Genomic DNA, 18,379 nt, shown 5'->3' with positions numbered 1-18,379 from the left:
TGTCATATGTCCCTACTCAATCGTCAACATGAACCAACAAATATATAATAGAAGCTATGTGGTATTGTAAAGGAAAGCTGGTTTAAAAGCAAGATGAGTTAGACTTAGATCCAGACTCTTCCATTTATTATCCATGTGACCTTGGGTGAGTCACAACCTCTCTGTGCCTCAACTTCCTATAAAATGAGGTTGATCTAGATGACCTATAAGTCATCTTTATCTAACTCTTTAACTATGATCTTATGATCCTATGACCTTGGTACCAGTGGTGATTGGATATTCTTCCTTGCAATCATGGGATCAAGTAATTTCCCCATCAAAAAAGCAATGAGTTGTTGGTCCAAGTTTGTGTCTTATTTTCTAAGAATGGGTCTAGAATCACAGAATTATAGAATCTCAAAAGACATCTGGTCCCAAAACACTTTTAGCAAGATTCTTCTTTATAATACCATCCTCTACCTCAAGATCTTGATTGATGGGAAACATGCTACCTCTCAACCTGGTCCTTTATATTTTGGACAAAAGACAAAATATGGGATTCCTATATAATCAGTATACTTTCACAATCCCAATAATTGTACAGTGCCATAATATCATAATAATGTTCTTTCTCCCTTTTTAGTTTACTGAGTTTTATTTTTACAAAAGCTAAAGGGCAAGTCTGGCTTAGCTGGTTTCCAGGAATGTGGAATTTCTCAGATGGGATAAATGTCTTCTTTAGTTTCAAAGACCTTAAATCATTGGTTTTCCAGAGTACTTCATTTCTAACTCTCTGGAAGGTGAGAATGAAAATAATAGTTGGTACCATAGCAAACTGGATTGGGAGTCAGAGGGTATGGGTTTTGAATCCTAACTAGCTATGTTAACTTAGACAAGTCATTTCTCTCAGGGCCTTTATCACCTCATCCAGAAAGATGAGGAGGTAGAACTGGATGATCTCTAAAATTCTTTCGAGATCTAAATCCTATGATCACAGTTAAGCCTGAATTACTGACCTCTGAAAACCTTTGACTCTATGGGCTCTGTGGTTAAGCTTTGACCTTTCTCCTGTGGTCTCCTTTTATCTATAGAATTGCCTGGTCTGGGAGCCTAACCATGGTAGATGTGATTACACCCAATATTTTGTTCTATGTACATGTAGGGCTTTGTCTGCCAAGTTGCATGAGTTCTAGAGACAAAGGAATTCTCTGGAACTTCTTCCCCCTTTTTGGTTGTCTTGTGGGCAGATCACAAAGGTCAGGTTCCTCCACATGTCCTTCCACCTCGATCATTACTAGTATAGTCATGAGATTTTGGTACTAATTTGAAAATCTACAGTGAAGATGGAGAGCTCAATTGTCCTGTTGTGATAGTTCTCATTCTCCTGTGACTGGGCAACTGTGTTGACTGAAGGGCCCTACCCAAGAGGCAAATGTCATGGATTTAATACCAGTATGAGATAGTTGATTGGTCCTCCATCAGCCTTCTAGTAAACAGATTGTTGAGCTTAAGAGTTAGGAAAACCTGACTTCAAATTCTACTACTGACATTCATTATCTGTGTAATCCTAGACCTCAGAGTTAATCCTAGAATTAATCTACCCAGTAATAAATGGGAACTACAATCTGTCCCCAAACTGAATACATATTTGGATAACATCCTGTGATTTGGACAAATTTATGTCATTTAATTCTCATAGAAAATCCATGAAGGAGAAGGTACACATAGTAGTAAGTATCTCCATTTACAGGTATGGACACTGCAACTAGGAGAAGTTGAATGTTTTGCTCAAGGTCACAAATTAGTCAGTGAAGGAGGCAGGGCTCAAACTCAAGTCTTCTGACCCAAACTCATGTACTCATCTACAATGCTTCATGCTTATGATTTCTACTTACTGGGTCAGTAGCATCAACTCTTCCTTTAGGAGGGAGAGCAGAGAATAGGATTCCACTCTACAAATCCCTTATTCAAAATGGTGGTGGGGCCCATTTGGGGAGAGAAGATGATAGTTCTAAGATAGGCATTGCCCCAGTACAGTTATGACATTCAGCTTAGTATCTCATTTTCACATGACCTGTATGGTCTTAAAGGGATTTCCCCCAGTTGCTGACCAGACCAGAAACATGCAAGAGAGCAGCAATCACTCAAACAAGGCAAAGGAAAGATAATGGTATCAAGAAAAGGGAGGGAGGAACCCATATTTCAAATAAAGGGCTACCTTTCCATTTTCCTTTATTTCCAATTGTTCCTCACTAGTATGCATAAAGAAAGTATGTTCCTAGATTTACAATTTCTCCTAAAATCTTAGAGATAAATGAGAGAAAGGAATATTTTTACAGAAAAAATAGAATACTAGTCCTAAAAGACACCCTCAAAACAACCTACTCCAACCTTTTGATTTTACTAATGAAGAAACAGAGACCTAGAGAAATTCACCCAGAGTTCCCCTCTTAGTTGATAGCAGAACTGGGTCTAGAGACTAAGCCTCCTCTCAAGACAGTGTTCTTTGTATTAACCCATTCTACATTATCAGAAAGAATCCTACTGCAAAAAGGGTAACATAGTTTAGTTGAAAGCTATAGGACTTGTAATTTTGGGCAAGAAGTTTAATTTATCTGCTTTCCAGCTTATCAAAGAAGCCAAATGAGGATCTCACTCACTTACTTGGTCTATACAATTAGAGGTTTGAACAAAATTATCTCTTTACACAGGTTGGTCCTTTTACTACAATGTTCTTCCTCACCTCTGCATCTTAGAATCCTTAGCTCCCTTCAAGGATCAGTTCAATCACCATCTCCTACATGAATTCTTTCTGATCCTCTCATCAGCTTTCCCTTTCCAATACCAAAATTTTTTGTATTTATATAAATATGTATATATTTACATATATACATGTTTATTTTGCATGTGCTCATACAAAATAAATTACATACATTGCACATTATAATATATTATGTATATTACATATACATTTGTGTATATGCACACATCACTCCAAATATATCCATACACACATTTTCTATCAAAAATGAAAGTTCTTTGACTCGGAAACTGTTTCATTTTGTCTTTGAATGTTCAGCATATGAAGTTGTTCCATTCTTTCTGTCATGTCCAACTCTTCATGACTCCATTTGGGTTTATTTGAAAAAAATACTGGAATGGTTTGTCATTTATTTCTGCAGCTCATTTTACAAGTGAGGAAATGAAACAAACAGAGCAAAGTGATTTGCCCAGTCACATTAACTCTCTGAGGCTGGATCTGAACCCAGGTCTTCCTGATTCCAGGACTAGCATTCTATCCATTGCAATACCTAGTTGCTTCATCTAGTATGCAGTAGGCACTTAATAATTGCTAGTTCTCCCCCCCCCTCCGTTGATGTTTTCCATGTGGCTTATGTTAGCTCCCTCTTACATATATGTAAAGTTACATATATGTAATTTTTATTACTATATTTATGTTTGCCTGGACCTCTCCATTTTTGACTTTTATTATGCTTATCTGTTGCTTCCCTTGGTAGAACACCAGCTCCCTGAAGGCAAGTAGTATTTTGTTTTTGTATAATTTCCAGCCTCAAACATGCTGTCTGAGACAGGTACCAATCACATCTTGCTTAATGGCAGTCCCGTTATGAATGCCAGTCAAACTTCAAGCTGGCAGCAACGTCATAAGCACCGCTCCACATCCTGTCTCATAAACAAATCCAGTTGTCCCAATGACTGGCTGCTTCACACTCTATTCCAAAATGAGAACATAATCATCACTTTCTCAGTCTGGGAGGAAATTGTCATTCTGTTTTGACGTCCCTTAAATTCCCTGAAGCCACAGACACTTCGCCTTTCTCAGACACCGACTGGATCCTTGAGAGGGAAGGGGATAACCAGAAGTAATAAAGCCAAAGAGCGAGGTTCTTGGTGACTTTTTGGATGTTGTTCCTCTTAGACCTTAATTTTCCTCTGTGGTTTTTCTCTCGTCAGTCAGGGACTTTGATGTAATCATTTCCCTGTAATTTGTAGATACTATCTCCTATTCTAAATATAGAGCCTGCTTTATCAGTGTAATTCTATAGGCAAGTTCTGTCTTGTATGGAAATTAAACAAGAATTTGGAATAACTTAGAGCAACTGATTACCAGAGGCATCATACAGTCAAATTACTTATAATTGTTTTTTTGGTAAAGAAGCAACAAAGTATAGGGAGAAAAAATAATTCTCTCCATTACCACATTTTCCTACAGGTTCAAACCAAATATTTTTCAAAACAGGTGCTACTTGTTTACATAGAACTTCATACATCATCTCCAATGCCTCCTCACGTGTCTGGTGCTCCCCTTATTTCTCCCCACATGGCCCCCAGACTATGTGCTTGCCTTCCCTTCCATATCACCTGTTGATTCCTCCCTCCTGCCGCCTTTCCTACTTGACTGTCAACTTTCATGAGGATGCATCAATCAACAATTTATTAATGACATATCATACATCTGGCCCTAGGCATTGAAAACACAAAGAAGTGAAGTGCTCCTTACAAGGTTGGGGTGGGGAGAATGACATGTTATAAGATGACACAAAACACATACAAGGTGATGGGGGGGCAGGTGAGGGGGAGGCTCAAACAGTTGAGGGCATCAGGAAAGGCTTCAAGGTAAGAGGCATTTCTCAAGCTGAGCTTTGAAGGAAGTCAGGGTATTTTACAGAGGTAAAGGTGAAGAAAGAGACCTCTCTAGGTCTGGAGACAAGGAGACAAAGACACAGAGAGGAGAACCTGGGGAACACCAAATAGGACTGTTTGGCTAAAGTGAGTGAAATGAAGGGGAAGGTTATATTTTAAGCCTGAAAAGTCAGACTGAAGTCAAATCATAAAGGACTTTAAATGACAACTAATGAGCAGTCTACATTTCATTCGAAAGGCTATATATAGGGCTTGTTGAACAAAAGAGTGATATGGTCAACATGGGGATGATGACGAACCTTGATGGACTTGCTCATTCCATCAGTGCAACAATCAGGGACAATTTTGGGCTATCTGCAATGGAGAATACCGTCTAGATCCAGAGAAGAATTATGGAGTTTGAACAATGACCAAAGACTATTAACTTCAACTTAGAGGGAAATAACCATTATCTTATTATGTAATTTTGCTATCTCTTATGCTTTATTTTTCTTCCTTAAGGATATGATTTCTCTCTCATCACATCCAACTGAGATCAATGTATACAACATGGAAACAATGTAAAGACTAACAGAATGACTTCTGTGGGGGGGTTGGGGAGGGAAGCAAGAATGGTGGAAAATTGTAAAACTCAAAATAAATAAAATCTTTCTTAAAAAGAGGAGGGAGTGGCTAGGTGGCGCAGTGGATAAAGCACTGGCCCTAGAGTCAGGAGTACCTGGGTTCAAATCCAGTCTCAAGACACTTAATAATTACCTAGCTGTGTGGCCTTGGGCAAGCCACTTAACCCCATTTGCCTTGCAAAAAAAAAACCTAAAAAAAAGAAAGAAAGAAAGAAAATATCCTGTTAGCACAGCAGAACTCAGAAGAGAGACTATCTGGATACATAGTTCTGAGAGTTGTCTACATAATGATGATAATTGAGCACATTGAATATGATGAAGTCATTGAGAGAGTAGTGGGGGGGGAAGACCCACACATGGGAAACAGGACATGAATAATGACAGATTATATATATTCACCTGTGCTATACAAATAGCATCTGACTTCATTATATTCTGTTCATATTCTGTTCATATTGTTTGAAAAGATAAAGCACTTTTTTATAAGAAAATATACTGTTATATAATATTCAAGGGTAACCCAACTAAACCTATTTAAACTATAATTATGGTAATTAAAGATACCTTTCTGATTTCAACTATTTTGTCTCACTATCCCCATTAAAAACAACTTAGGAACTCTAGGGATGATAACATCCATAATGTCATACAGGGTTATGCAGTCCTTTAATGGACTATACAAATACCAGTCATAATTAAATATCTATTTTTAAAAGTGCTTTTTACAAAAGTTAGAGAATAATTAAAAAGTAGAGATTCAGTAACAGGTCAAAGAAACTTCTTAAATATTTGTCCAAAATAGTGCCCATATTGACCCAATTTATCTACTAGCCTATGCCTGTGGGTATAATATGTCCATACTCTGGTGAGTGCAAGTGGTAGCAACAACTATTTGAATATTTCTAGTCTTTTTAAAAATTGATCTCTTTTACTTTTACTTTACCATTGTTTCTGAATATATCCCTTGCTTCCCTAACCATCAAACCATCTCTTTTAAAGAAAGAGGGCAAGAAAACAGTTCATCAAAAAAAAAATCAATGTGTCAACTAAATCTGACAGCCTGTTTGATGTTCCACACTCATACAAGCCCATATCTACAAAGGGAAGGAGAAGTGTACTTTCTCATATCTCCTCTGGGGTCAAGTTTGGTCATCAGAATTAAATAAAATTCAGCTTCAACTCTGTCCTTCCCATTTCCATTGATTTCATCATCATGTTTGTTGTTTTCCTGGATCATCTCACTCCAGCTTGCTTCTATTTCCTTTGTCAATGGGCATTGACTTCGCTTCCATTCCAGTTCTTTGCTGCTTCAAAATGTGTTGCTGTGATAACTACAGAAATTGTTACACTTGGAAAGGAAGGATTATTATTGTGCTAGAAGGAGCAATGCCTTTGATGAGTCCAAAGAAGTGTGGAAGTCTTTAGGTACTCAGGGGAAAAGGAGAGGGAAGGGGAGGCAAAGTGAAATAAGAAGACCCTGGGAAACTGCACAAAGATAGTGACCATGGAAATGGTGAGAATGACAACATGGAGGTCACTCCCTTCTAATCCTTGAAGTCTCTTGCCTTGCTCAAAATTCATTCACTCCCACCTGCCCCCATTCCATAAGTAGTGATTCATGTGGGTAAGGCACCCTATAAAAACAAATTCTAAAGACAAGCTTCATCTGCTTGGTAATTTGCCCTAGGGCTTCCCAATGCCAAGGAAAGTTAGCTATATAACTGATCAGTGCCTACAGTGGGAGAACAGTATGCACTTGTGAACCTTTTTAGAGGGGAGGGAAGGGGCGACGGGAAGTGAATAAGCATTTATAAAGCCCCTCATTTGGCTCAGGTACTGTTTAAGTATTTTTACAAATAGGATCTCATTTGATCCTCACAACAACAACTCTTCAAGATAGGTGATATTATTATCCCCATTTTACAGATTAGTAAACTGAGACCTACAGATGGTAAGTGACTTGTCCAGGGTCATATAGCTTGTATATCTGAAACCAGATTTGAACAGAGGTCTTCTTGACTCTAGGTCCAGTTCTCTATTCATTTCTAACTGCCTCTCTTTCGGATAAGTGAATAGAATTAGTCAATTGATAAATATTAAATGCCTACTATGTGCTAGGCACTTGGGATACTAAGAAAGACCAAAGAAACAATGGCATAATGGATAGAGCATTGACCTCACAGTCAGAAAGTCCTGGATTCAAGTTCTCTTTTTCCTGACTGTGGGACCCCAGGCTGGTTCATTGACCTCAGTACTCACATAACCAATCTCTAAGATTGTAATTTTATAGAGATGCTGCTCTGAATTGTTAGAAGAATTTTCCTCACCTACAAGCAATGGAAATGGTGGTTCAGTTCTCATCTCTAACTAAGGAAATAAGTGTCTGGCCAGTGCTTGTTAAATAGAGTTCCAGTTTGTGACAATAAAGGCAAATTCCTAGATCCTCTTTCCTTTAGACAAATCAGAGATTAAAATTTGATCAATGCATTAAAGATACTTTCTATTCCGACATGCTACATTTTTTACATATTAGTCTTTCAGTGGAAGAAAGGAAGGAAGATTATATGTTTCCTAAGTTATTGTTGTTTTACTTATGAAAAGAACTTTTCTGTTTTTTATAGGATCCAGAGCTGAAAGAAATCTGAGAGATCACCTAATCCAACACATTTCAGTTTTTGATCAGTTGTCTGACACTTCGTGACCCTATTGTGGGTCTTTTTTTTAAGGTTTTTGCAAGGCAAATGGGGTTGAGTAGCTTGCCCAAGGCCACACAGCTAGGTAATTATTAAGTGTCTGAGACCACATTTGAAGCCAGGTACTCCTGCTATGTACCTAGTAGCTGACAACAGTAGAGAGTCTTAAATTCAAATCCTGACTCTTTTCCTACCTTTCTAATCTTGAACAGATTGCTTAACCCCTCTGAGATTCAGAATCTTCTTCATTTATGTAATAAGGAAGTTGGGCCAGATAACCTCTAAAGTCCCTGCCAATTCTAAAAGCTATGACTCTCAATCTATAGCTATACTAGCTGGAATCCATGAGACCTGGTACATAGTCAATGCTTGAAAATTACATTTTCATTCAAGATTCATACATTTAAAACAAACACTTATCCTTCCAAATCACCAAACACTAAATGCTCCCATGTGGCAAATATTGTGCTAATTGTTGGAAATATAAACACCAGCAATTTATATGTTAATTTAAAAGAATAGCAAGTTATCCATATTAGATTTTGCAGTTTCATGTATAATCAGCTTTTTTTGTATTAAGTTATGGAAGTGTTTGTTTTATTCAATATATTATAAATAAATTTTTTTAAAAAGAAAAAAGAAAAGTCCTGCCTTCAAGCAGCTTATATTCTGATGGGGGAGGGAGGGGAACAACAAAGAGGCAGAGGGGTCAAGAGTAGAGTCCAATCTGGGGACCTTGCTTACAATGGATGTTCTGGGAGGACACAATCTATCAAAGGAAGGAGCCAAAGGGGTAGAGTGAATCTCCAAGGTGAGAAGGTCACTGGCATGGTAGAGAAAGTCCAGTGAGTTAAAAGTAGAATCCCTAAGGGATTGAAGGTATTACTGGTACTTTCCTAAAATGGAAAGCCACTCTAGTAGCTTAGGGATCCTAATTATGAGAAGAAATGTCTTTGAAAGGTCTGTTTCCTTTGTAGCATAGGCCCTCACACTATTGGTTTTCCATTTACATCATTAATGTATTTTTACCAAATACTTCCTTAAAATTTGGACAATCAATGGAAATTAGCCCTGCCCAGGGCTGAGTCCCAACCCCAAACTCCTATACTAGACTGTCCCTATTTTTTGATGCAGAATTTAATTTGAGGAACTAGGCACTTCAGTTACCCTTTAGGACTCACTCTCTCCTTTCTCTTCCCTATCTGCAATCCCTCAAAAGATCCTGAAAGGCATAGGGTGGGAAGAGAAAAAGTCAGAGTCAGTCAGTCAGATAGATAGATAATAGATAGATAGATAGATAGATAGATAGATAGATAGATAGATAGATAGATAGATAGACACATAAAAGGCACCTATTATGTGTTTTATGGGTCAGGTAGGTGGTCCTATAGATAGAGCACCCAGCCTGGAGTCAGGAAGATCTGAATTCCATTCTAGGGTAGACACTTATTTGCCCTGTGACCTTGGGCAAGGCATTTAATCTTGTTTGTCTCAGTTTCTTCATCTGTAAAATCATCTGGAGAAGGAAATAGCAGAGCACTCCAGTATCTTTGCCAAAAAAAAATCTGAAATGGGGTCATGAAAAGTTGGGCACGATAGAACAACAATAGTTGTGAGCTAGACCTGTGCTCATTGCTAGTGTTATGAATACGAAGACAATCCATACATTAAAGAAGTTTAAATCTCATAGGAGAAGATCACACACACAAGGAAGCTGAAAAACAGGGGAAGGGGGAGGGAAGGAAAGGAGGAAGGAGGAGGGACAGGTAGAAACAGAGAAAGGTGGAGGGTGGCACCAGGGCTTAATGGAGAAAGTGAAAGGAGTGCAACCAGATGGGAAATGAGCTGCTGGACATAATTGTTCAGCCACTGATCCTGACCTTTCCAGCCCCAAAGCCTATCTGAATCATTCTGCCCCTACCCTAAAGGCAAAAATGAAAGAAGGTGGGGTGAGGCCATCCCCAAAGGATTTGTTTGGACCTGGAGGAAAAAACAGCATGTTATAAGATGGCATCATTTCAAAAGGCGGGATTAAAAACAGAAAAAAAAAAACCCTCAATAACTTATTAAATTCTATCATCACTACATAAAATATGTTTTTGTTTAAAGGACACAAAAGATAAAAACATAGCCAGAAACAGAGTAAAATAACTGTAAAAAGACCATGGATTTTAGAGTCAGGGGATCTGAATTTGAATTCTGACTTTTGCTGTGTGACATCAAGCAAAATTCTTACCCTTTCTGGGACTCAGTGTCCCTAATCATAAAATGAAACAGAAGCAACCAGGTAGTGCATTGGTAAAAACACCAGAATTGAATTCAGAAAGACCCATCTTCCTAAGTTCAAATCTGGCCTCAGATACGTACTAGCTGTGTGGTCCTAGGCAAGTCTTTTTACTCTGTTTGCGTCTGTTTCCTCATCTGAGTTGGAAAAGAAAATGAAAAACCACTCCAGAATCATTGTCAAGAAAACCCCAAAATGGGATCTCAAAAAGTCAGACACAACTGAAACAACGGATTAAATAATGTAACTGCTTGTATTAGATGATCTCTCAGGTCCCTTTCAGCTCTTGATCCTATAATTAAGAGAAAAGGCATTTTTTTTTGTGAAGTGTTGGTAGGGGGTGGGGGTGGGGGAGAATCTCATCTTACTAATTTACATGATATTTTTTAACTGCTAGCAAGGGTGGAAGAAAGTTGCATTGGATTAAATGATCATGATAAAAATAATGGGTTTTGATGTGATTCCTATTGATTGCTTGGGTAGACCCCCAAGATATCTTACTCAGGCTCTCATTGATTGGCCAACAATATCCCAACCCAAACCCAGTTTGGGTTCTGTTTGCTCAGAGTGAATATATCTCAATTGTTTTTGTCTGACCCAAAATCCTAAAGGTCTTACCCTCCAGGCTTATTTTTTTTTGACCACACAAAAGAGGCCATTCTTTGCTTCATTTCTTGCTTTAATCATTAAATGGGCCTTGCTCAGTCAAAATGAGATCTTGGCTCAAAAAGGTCAACATATCCCATAGCTTTGGACCTCCTTGAGTCATTCTAATCTTTATCTGATCATTGGATCCAGATGACTCCGGAGGAGAAAATGATCCTGGTGTCTTTTCACAGCCCTTCCTCACTTAAATCCAGTTCACTTCATGTCAGGGCATCACTTCCCTGATGACATGGTCCTCTTAAAGAACAAAGGACAAACAACATACATACACATATACACACATGGGTCAAACTGAGGCAGGAACAGGATTAAGAAGAAGATGGCAGCCCTCCCCTCCCTCCTGCATCAGAATATATGCACCAGCAGCACCAGTAGCACCACCAGTACCACTCCTTGATGATAATGCAGATTGCCCACCAATCCCACCATGAGAGGAACAAAGGGAGATGTGCCATGTACCCTGAAGGGAACTGGACCTGAAGTTAGCTCCTGAGATGACCCTGGCACCAATCTACCAGCATACTGAAATAAGGTGGTATGAGATAATTGCATGGAAAAAGATCATGCTATAAGGCAGAAGGACTTTAAAGACTTTTGATTCCAACACATATTTAAAAAAAAAACCAGATCCTTGAGGGATCTGTAATAAATATGTTTTCAAACTGGACTTGTTTCAAAAATCCCCCTTTCCTGGAGGCTCAGAGCCAAAGTCAAAACTACCCTAGAGTGAAGGGAACATATGTCCCAAGATACCAACATTCAGAGACTATGCCCTTCTTCCCCACTGCAGTCTTCATCCTCTTCTTCATCTCCTGATCTTCCCAGGCTTGTACTACCATCATTGCACAACTGCTTCCTTGTGATTCCCCCCAACATGCTATTCATGATGTCCTTCTCTTGGAAAATCATCGCACTTCAACCCCTGTCTGGTGAGGGCTATTTTCTTCTTTCACCCTGTAGGACAATTATCCTACCTTCTACCCTCCATCCCTCGAATACTTTTTGTCTCAGATGAAAGTATTCCTAGTTACAGTTCTGTTATTGTGCCCTAAGGTTGCACCCCACTTATGGTCAAATTATCAGAGGCTTTTGACATTAAATGAGTCTCACTTCCTTAGATGAACCTCCCTGTGCCACAGAGGAATAGGATTAAAAGGAAATTCCAAAGAGCATCTGGGCTAGAACTGAAGGGGTGGGGGAAAATGGGGATCCCATGGAAGCAAATTAAGGAGAAAAATGAACCCCAGAAATGTGGGAGGAGGGGAGCCAAGGAGTAAGAAACAGGAATAGAAATCAAGAACTGAATGCTTGACTGTAAAGGTTGGGGAGCAGAGATCTGCAGAAACTAAGATTTTGTGTTTTTGAGACCAGAATTCTCATTGACTGAACACCATCTGACAGAAGATGCCACAGAACTAGAGGAGCCCCAAAGCCCTCAAATGAGTAAAAGGTTTGTTTTTCCCCTGACCAGAGGGTTTTTTTTTCTCTTTGGTTCTTGTTGCATAGAAATTATTCATCATTCTGGACTGGAGGGGAATTTTGGTGGGGGTGAGAGGAGGGGTTACCAGGAAAAAAAGCAAAGATGGACCTCCACCCAGAAAGATCTTGAGGGACTTGACAAAAATCATGGAATTACAAAATCATAGGCTGTGAAGAGTTGGAAAAGGTCTTGAGAGATCATTTAGTCTAATCTCTCATTTTATAGATGAGAAAACCAAAGCCCAAAGAAAGGAAATTGGAAATGATAGGCCTAAAATAAAATGCAAGACTTAGAACCAGAACCCAGACCAACCCCTGAATGCCAGTATCCCCTAGTCCCTTTGTGGACACATTGTCAAGAATAAACATGAGTTAAATTACTCACCGAAGTCTTATTTTAGGTCAGAAATTCTTAGGAATTCTTTTTTCATGTCCTAGACCCCTTTTTACAGTCTGCTGAGACCTTTTGACCTCTAATGCATAAAATAATGGAGATACAAAAGAAAACAATTGTATTGAAATACCATTATAAAAATTTTTTTAACAAGTACAAAAACCCCAGGTTGAGAATTCCTTCTTTGAATCCCTGCTGTCAATTTTTTCAGGAGAATAACACATAATGATTATAGCTATCCTTTGTGGGCAGTGGAGAGAGAAGAAAAGTATGGTGTGGTACTGGCACAATGGAGAAAAGTGCTGGGCCTGGAGTATGGTTGATCTGAGTTCAAATTCAACCACAGACACTTACTAACTATATAACTCTGAGCAACTCATTTCATCTCTGTTGGCCTCAGACTCTTTTCTCAGCTGCGAATGGGGATGATTTCCCCATATAACCAGGGATCCCACGGGGTTGTTAAGAGGATCAAATGACATAATATTTTTAAGTAATTAGTACAGTACCTAGCATAAGATTTAATAAATGTTTATTTCCTTCCTACTTTGGTGAAAGATGCCCTGGGCATAGATTAAAAAGACATGCATTGGAATCTTGATCCTCATAGAGTAATTCTATGAACTCAGGAGAGTCACCAAATCTCTGTGTTCTCATCTTTATTTTGCCCTATTTGCTTCAAAATGTTAGAGGAAAAAAACATGTATTTTCTAAATCCTAATTGCAAATTCTATATAATCATAGTTATAAACCTTATGAATATGATATGCTGTATTATATTGGTGATTCTGATCATTTTTCCTTAAGGCTGTGGAACAATTAACAATTATCAAATTAAATAATTCATAGCCTGAGGTCTGAATTACCCAGACAACTTAGAATTCACTAGATTATGTCTCAGGTTTGCTTTATTTGTAGTCTCCTGATAGTGTCGTTGCCTTCTGGGCTAGAGCTACATTCCCCCAATGGGCAGTTATTTTTTTAACTCTGGCAGCGAGCGATTCTGTTAAGACCTATCTCATCCCCAGTCTGATTCAGCAGAGCAGGAATTCCAGTATTAATTCATCCCTTCATCAGATAAAACTGTGAAATAAAATAAGATACTGTTAGAGCCGGAAGAAACCTCAGAGATCATCTAGTCCAATTGTCCCATTTTATAGAAGATGAAAATGAGGTTCGGGGGGGGGGGGTGTTCACAAGCAAGATTGTATACCAAACAACTAGTAGAATGGTAGGATCTTAGCTAAGAATAGGGAAGTTTGGAAAAGTAGGTGAGTTTATAGAATAAGATGAGTGTTATTTGAGACACACTGAGTTTGAGATTTGGTTTGAATGTCCAAAAAGGCAATTGGTGATATGGAACTGGTATTCATGGAGATAGGAGCTGAAAAAGTATTTGGTTTTTGCAAGGCAATGAGATTAAGTGACAAGAAAAAGAAGCAAGAACAGTAACAGGATGATACAAAAGAATGGCAAGGCCCTATAAAAAATAGTGTAAAAGGGCAGCTTAATAACAGTGGATAGATCACGGGCCCTGGAGACCTGAGTTCAAATCCAATCTCAGATACTTAATAATTGCCTAGCTGTGTGACCTTGGACAAGTCACTTAACCTCATTGCTTTGCAAAAACCAAATAAAAAAGTTGCATATTAGTACCATGCACTACTTATAATCTAAACAGACAATCATTGTGAAGGCTCTGGGTAGTCACAAAAGTCCTAAGGATGCTTCCCCAGTTAGTGTAAGAGTAACTGAAAAGTGACTCACATTGGCTCATTACAGGAAGCCTTCGACGAAGTCTTCTTGGATAGAAATGCATTGAGTGATGTGCTGTTAAAGTAAGTACTGAATGGGTAGCCTTGCTACAAGCCAGCATCTGCAGGCTGTAAGTAGCCCAGGCTACTGAAATGAGTGTGAATTTTCCAGCCCAGCTGCTTTTATTCAGACCAGAGTAGTGCACTCATTTAGTCCCTTTGCCAGGAAAAGGTCCCACAGTTAAATCATTTACAGAAAAAAGCACAAATTTCAAAGTTAAGCATCTGGGACAAAGACACATTTCACTCTTACTGACTCTAATACTTACCCTATGATAGCCTAGATAGGATGACTTGGAGAACCAAGGAGTGATTTTTTTTGAGCAAACTGCAATCTCTCATTACAGAATGAAACTTGTGACTGTGTATGAGCAAGTAAAACTCTAAGGGATTGATTCACCAATTTTCATATACTATTTTGATTGAAGTTTGTAAATCAGTATAAAAGTTTTTTGAGGGTTTTTTTTTTTTGGCTAACAACTAAATTCCCAGTCACACTTGGGCTGTGCCTAACAGTATGAGATTTGGCAATTGACTCTAGGATCAAGGGCTGGAAGGATAATGATGATAGTGATGATGATGATGATGATAATATTTATATACTAGTTTAAGGTTTCAAAAGTGTTTCCTTGTATCAGTTCCCTTATTTTATAATTGACAAAATTGAAGCCAGGAAAAATTAAGGGACCTGACCAAGGTCACCCAGTTTATAAGTAGCACAGCCCAGATTCAAACCTAGGTCCTCAGACTCTAAATTTATTAATGGTATAGAGTCCAGAATAATAAAAGTAGTTAGTGAATTTCATTGCTGGTATTTAAGAATTAAAATCACTTATCAATGTTAAAAGCAATGGGATCCTTTATTTTGATGGAATTTAAAACCACAGAACTTGGCTGAAGACACCCAGGGGAACATTGCAGGAGGAGAGGGGGTGGAACAACAAAGAAGGGTCTTGGGGATGTTTTCCTCCCCTTGTGAACAGGAGCAACTTCTGACCCTTCCATCATCTGATAATAATAATGTTTGTCCCTTCATTTTCTTTTTTTTTAAGGTTTTTATAAGGCAAACGGGGTTGAGTGGCTTGCCCAAGGCCACACAGCTAGGTAATTATTAAGTGTCTGAGACTGGATTTAACCTCAGGTCCTCCTGACTCCAGGGCCAGTGCTCTATCCACTACGCCACCTAGCCACCCCATCCTTCATTTTCAAAGAAGACCATGACATCAGGAGGGTGATGTCATGACAAGCACATGAATTGGATTAGAGTGAGGGGGTGCTGGCCTAAGTCACCAGCCTCACTTTCTCCTCCAGAGTCATCCAGATCCAGTGGCTCGATATGAATCAAGACAACTGCAGATGGCCTTGGATGTGAGGCAATCAGGGTTAAGTGATTACCCAAGTCATATAGCTAGTAAGAGTCAAGTGTCTGAGGCTGAACTCCTTTGAAGTAGAACAGAGAAAGAATTCACTCAGTGATGTCAAGAAAGGCCTTCAGGGGGGCAGCTAGGTGGCGTAGTAGATAGAGCACTGGCCCTGGAGTCAGGAGTACCTGGGTTCAAATCCGGTCTCAGACAATTAATAATTACCTAGCTGTGTGGCCTTGGGCAAGCCACTCAACCCCAGTGCCTTGCAAAAACCTAAAAAAAAAAAAAAAAAAAAAAAAACAGGCCTTCAGGAATGATGATATTTTTACTTCAGTGTTCAAATTGGACCAAGATGCTTTGTGAGAGTTTCTGACCTGACCTGATACAATCCCTCTTAGGAGGTCTCGTGGCTCCCTACTCCTGGAGGTTCACCACCTGGGTGCCAGACTTATTTTGGAGCCTCCATCAGTTTTCACCCTGTGGCACCTCAGAAGTCATGAGCCCAAAGGGCCCACTAGCCTCAGCCTACCCCAGGAGTAGGGATTCCCAGAGGACATACTTGACCCAGTCAAATTTTTTTTTCCCTAAGTCAATGAGGCCCATAGCCTCAGCCTAAAAACCTCCTGCTGCCTTTTCTTAACCAGGCTCCCTTACCTGTCTCACAAGCCTAACATGTTTCTTTTCCAGTAGAGTCTTCATCAGAGCTTTCCACAAACAAAGGTTACTATGGAAACCTGATACAGCAAGGAAAAGTGAGAAGCAAACTGTTAGATAGAGTGGGAGGTTGGAGTGATTTCCTAGAATTTAATCTTTGTCCCAGAATCTCTGACTCTCAGACCTGATGACATCTCTGGGGCTTCTATGTCCCTTAACAGGAATCCTCTCTATCTCACTACTAGTGACCTTCCTTCTCCTCTTAAAGACTTCCAGCATTGAATGAATGGGCTCCTGACTGAACTGATAAAGGAAAGACTGGAGGATGTAGGCTCATCCAGAAAGAACAAACAAAAGCTTCAGAAACAGGCAACAAGCAATCACTAAGTAGTACCAGAACTAGAGCGAGGTAATGACATGGGCCCTGACTTTTAGGAGTTTCCATTCTAATAAGAGAGACAACAGGCATGTTGTCTCTGTCCTTACAAAATCAAGGAAGGGAGTCTCAGAGGGTGGGTGGTGGGGCCTTGGCACCTGTTTCTGTACTGGCATTTGAGCTAAAAATGGTTTTCACATTTTAAAGTTTTCTTCCACCTTTATTATAAAGTACAACCAAGCTGTAGTTGGCCAACCCCTGCCTTAACTGAGAAGGAAACTAGGCCAATACAGTCAGAGGCTACAAGGAGATAGTAAACTGTGACCTACTGCTAATTAATAGTCTTGATTTATCCTAACTCATGTTTTAGGGTTATACCTAAACTAGTAATTCTCTGGTTCTTACAAACTGTATCCCCCACTTCCAAGAGGTCCAAGCACCCCAGTTCCATTTATCCTCACAAAGAAAAATTTTACTTCAAAGGTATAATAAGATCAAACATACATTTTTCCCCAAATGTGGGGGCAGAATCTTCCCTCTACACCACTTGGGTCTCTGAGGAGGTTTGCAGCTCCTACATAGGATTAGTCCCACCAAGTTCTAAGTCCAAAGGAAGGTGTCCCAGTAGATAGAGTACTGGGCCTAGAATCAGAAAGACTTGAATTCAAATCCAACCTCAGATGCTTATGTATGACACTACCTACTAGCTATGTGATCTGAAGTAAATCGGTTCCCCTCTATCTGCCTCAGTTTTATCATCTGTATATGATGATGATTATTTTTGTCCTTCCAAAGAAGACCATAACATCAGGGAGGTGATGCCATGACAAACAATGAATTGAATTTGAGTGAGGAGATGCTGGGCTGAGTCACCAGGTTCACTTTCTCCTTCAGAGTCATCAGGGTCCAGTGGCCAAATGTGAATCAGGATAACTGGAGGCAGTCCTGGATACAAGGCAATTAGAGTTAAGTGACTTACCCAAGGTCACATCAGGAGTACATGGCAAGTGTCTGGATTCGAATTCCCATCCTCCTAACTCCACTCTATGTATTATGGTGTTATGAAGCACACTCATATCTGATCTTCCTGGTGCATTTTGGCCACGTATTGCTACTTATAAACTAAGGTCCAGTATAGAGCCAGAAGTAGCCACCCCACAAAACACAACAATTTCCATTCAAGGAAGTAGAGGTAGACAAATCTGATCATGCTATATGACTTTGTGTGTAAAAAAAAGAGGAATGTAGGTGACCTTTGAAGCCTTCAAATTCCATGTCTATGATCTTGTGACCACTAATTCAGAATTGGGGCTAATTCTTATGGAAATTTGCCTAAAATTTGCCTTTGCTATAAAATAACTTGAAAAACATTTTATCTCCTTTAATCC

At 39.2% G+C, this 18,379-nt stretch overlaps 1 long non-coding RNA gene across 1 annotated transcript; it reads right to left on the bottom strand.

The window, feature by feature from the left end:
- Window positions 1-11,069: 11,069 nt before the first annotated feature.
- Window positions 11,070-16,665, bottom strand: LOC141503447 (uncharacterized). Its single transcript, XR_012472848.1, has 3 exons — window positions 16,616-16,665; window positions 12,775-12,862; window positions 11,070-11,147 (listed from the first exon to the last, which is right to left on the bottom strand). It is a non-coding gene; the product is annotated as an uncharacterized LOC141503447 (long non-coding RNA).
- Between the last annotated feature and the right edge of the window lie 1,714 nt (window positions 16,666-18,379).

The sequence above is a fragment of the Macrotis lagotis genome, chromosome X, assembly GCF_037893015.1.
Source record: "Macrotis lagotis isolate mMagLag1 chromosome X, bilby.v1.9.chrom.fasta, whole genome shotgun sequence".
Taxonomy (NCBI): Eukaryota; Metazoa; Chordata; class Mammalia; order Peramelemorphia; family Peramelidae; genus Macrotis; species Macrotis lagotis.
This window is presented reverse-complemented; position numbering and strand designations above follow the sequence as displayed.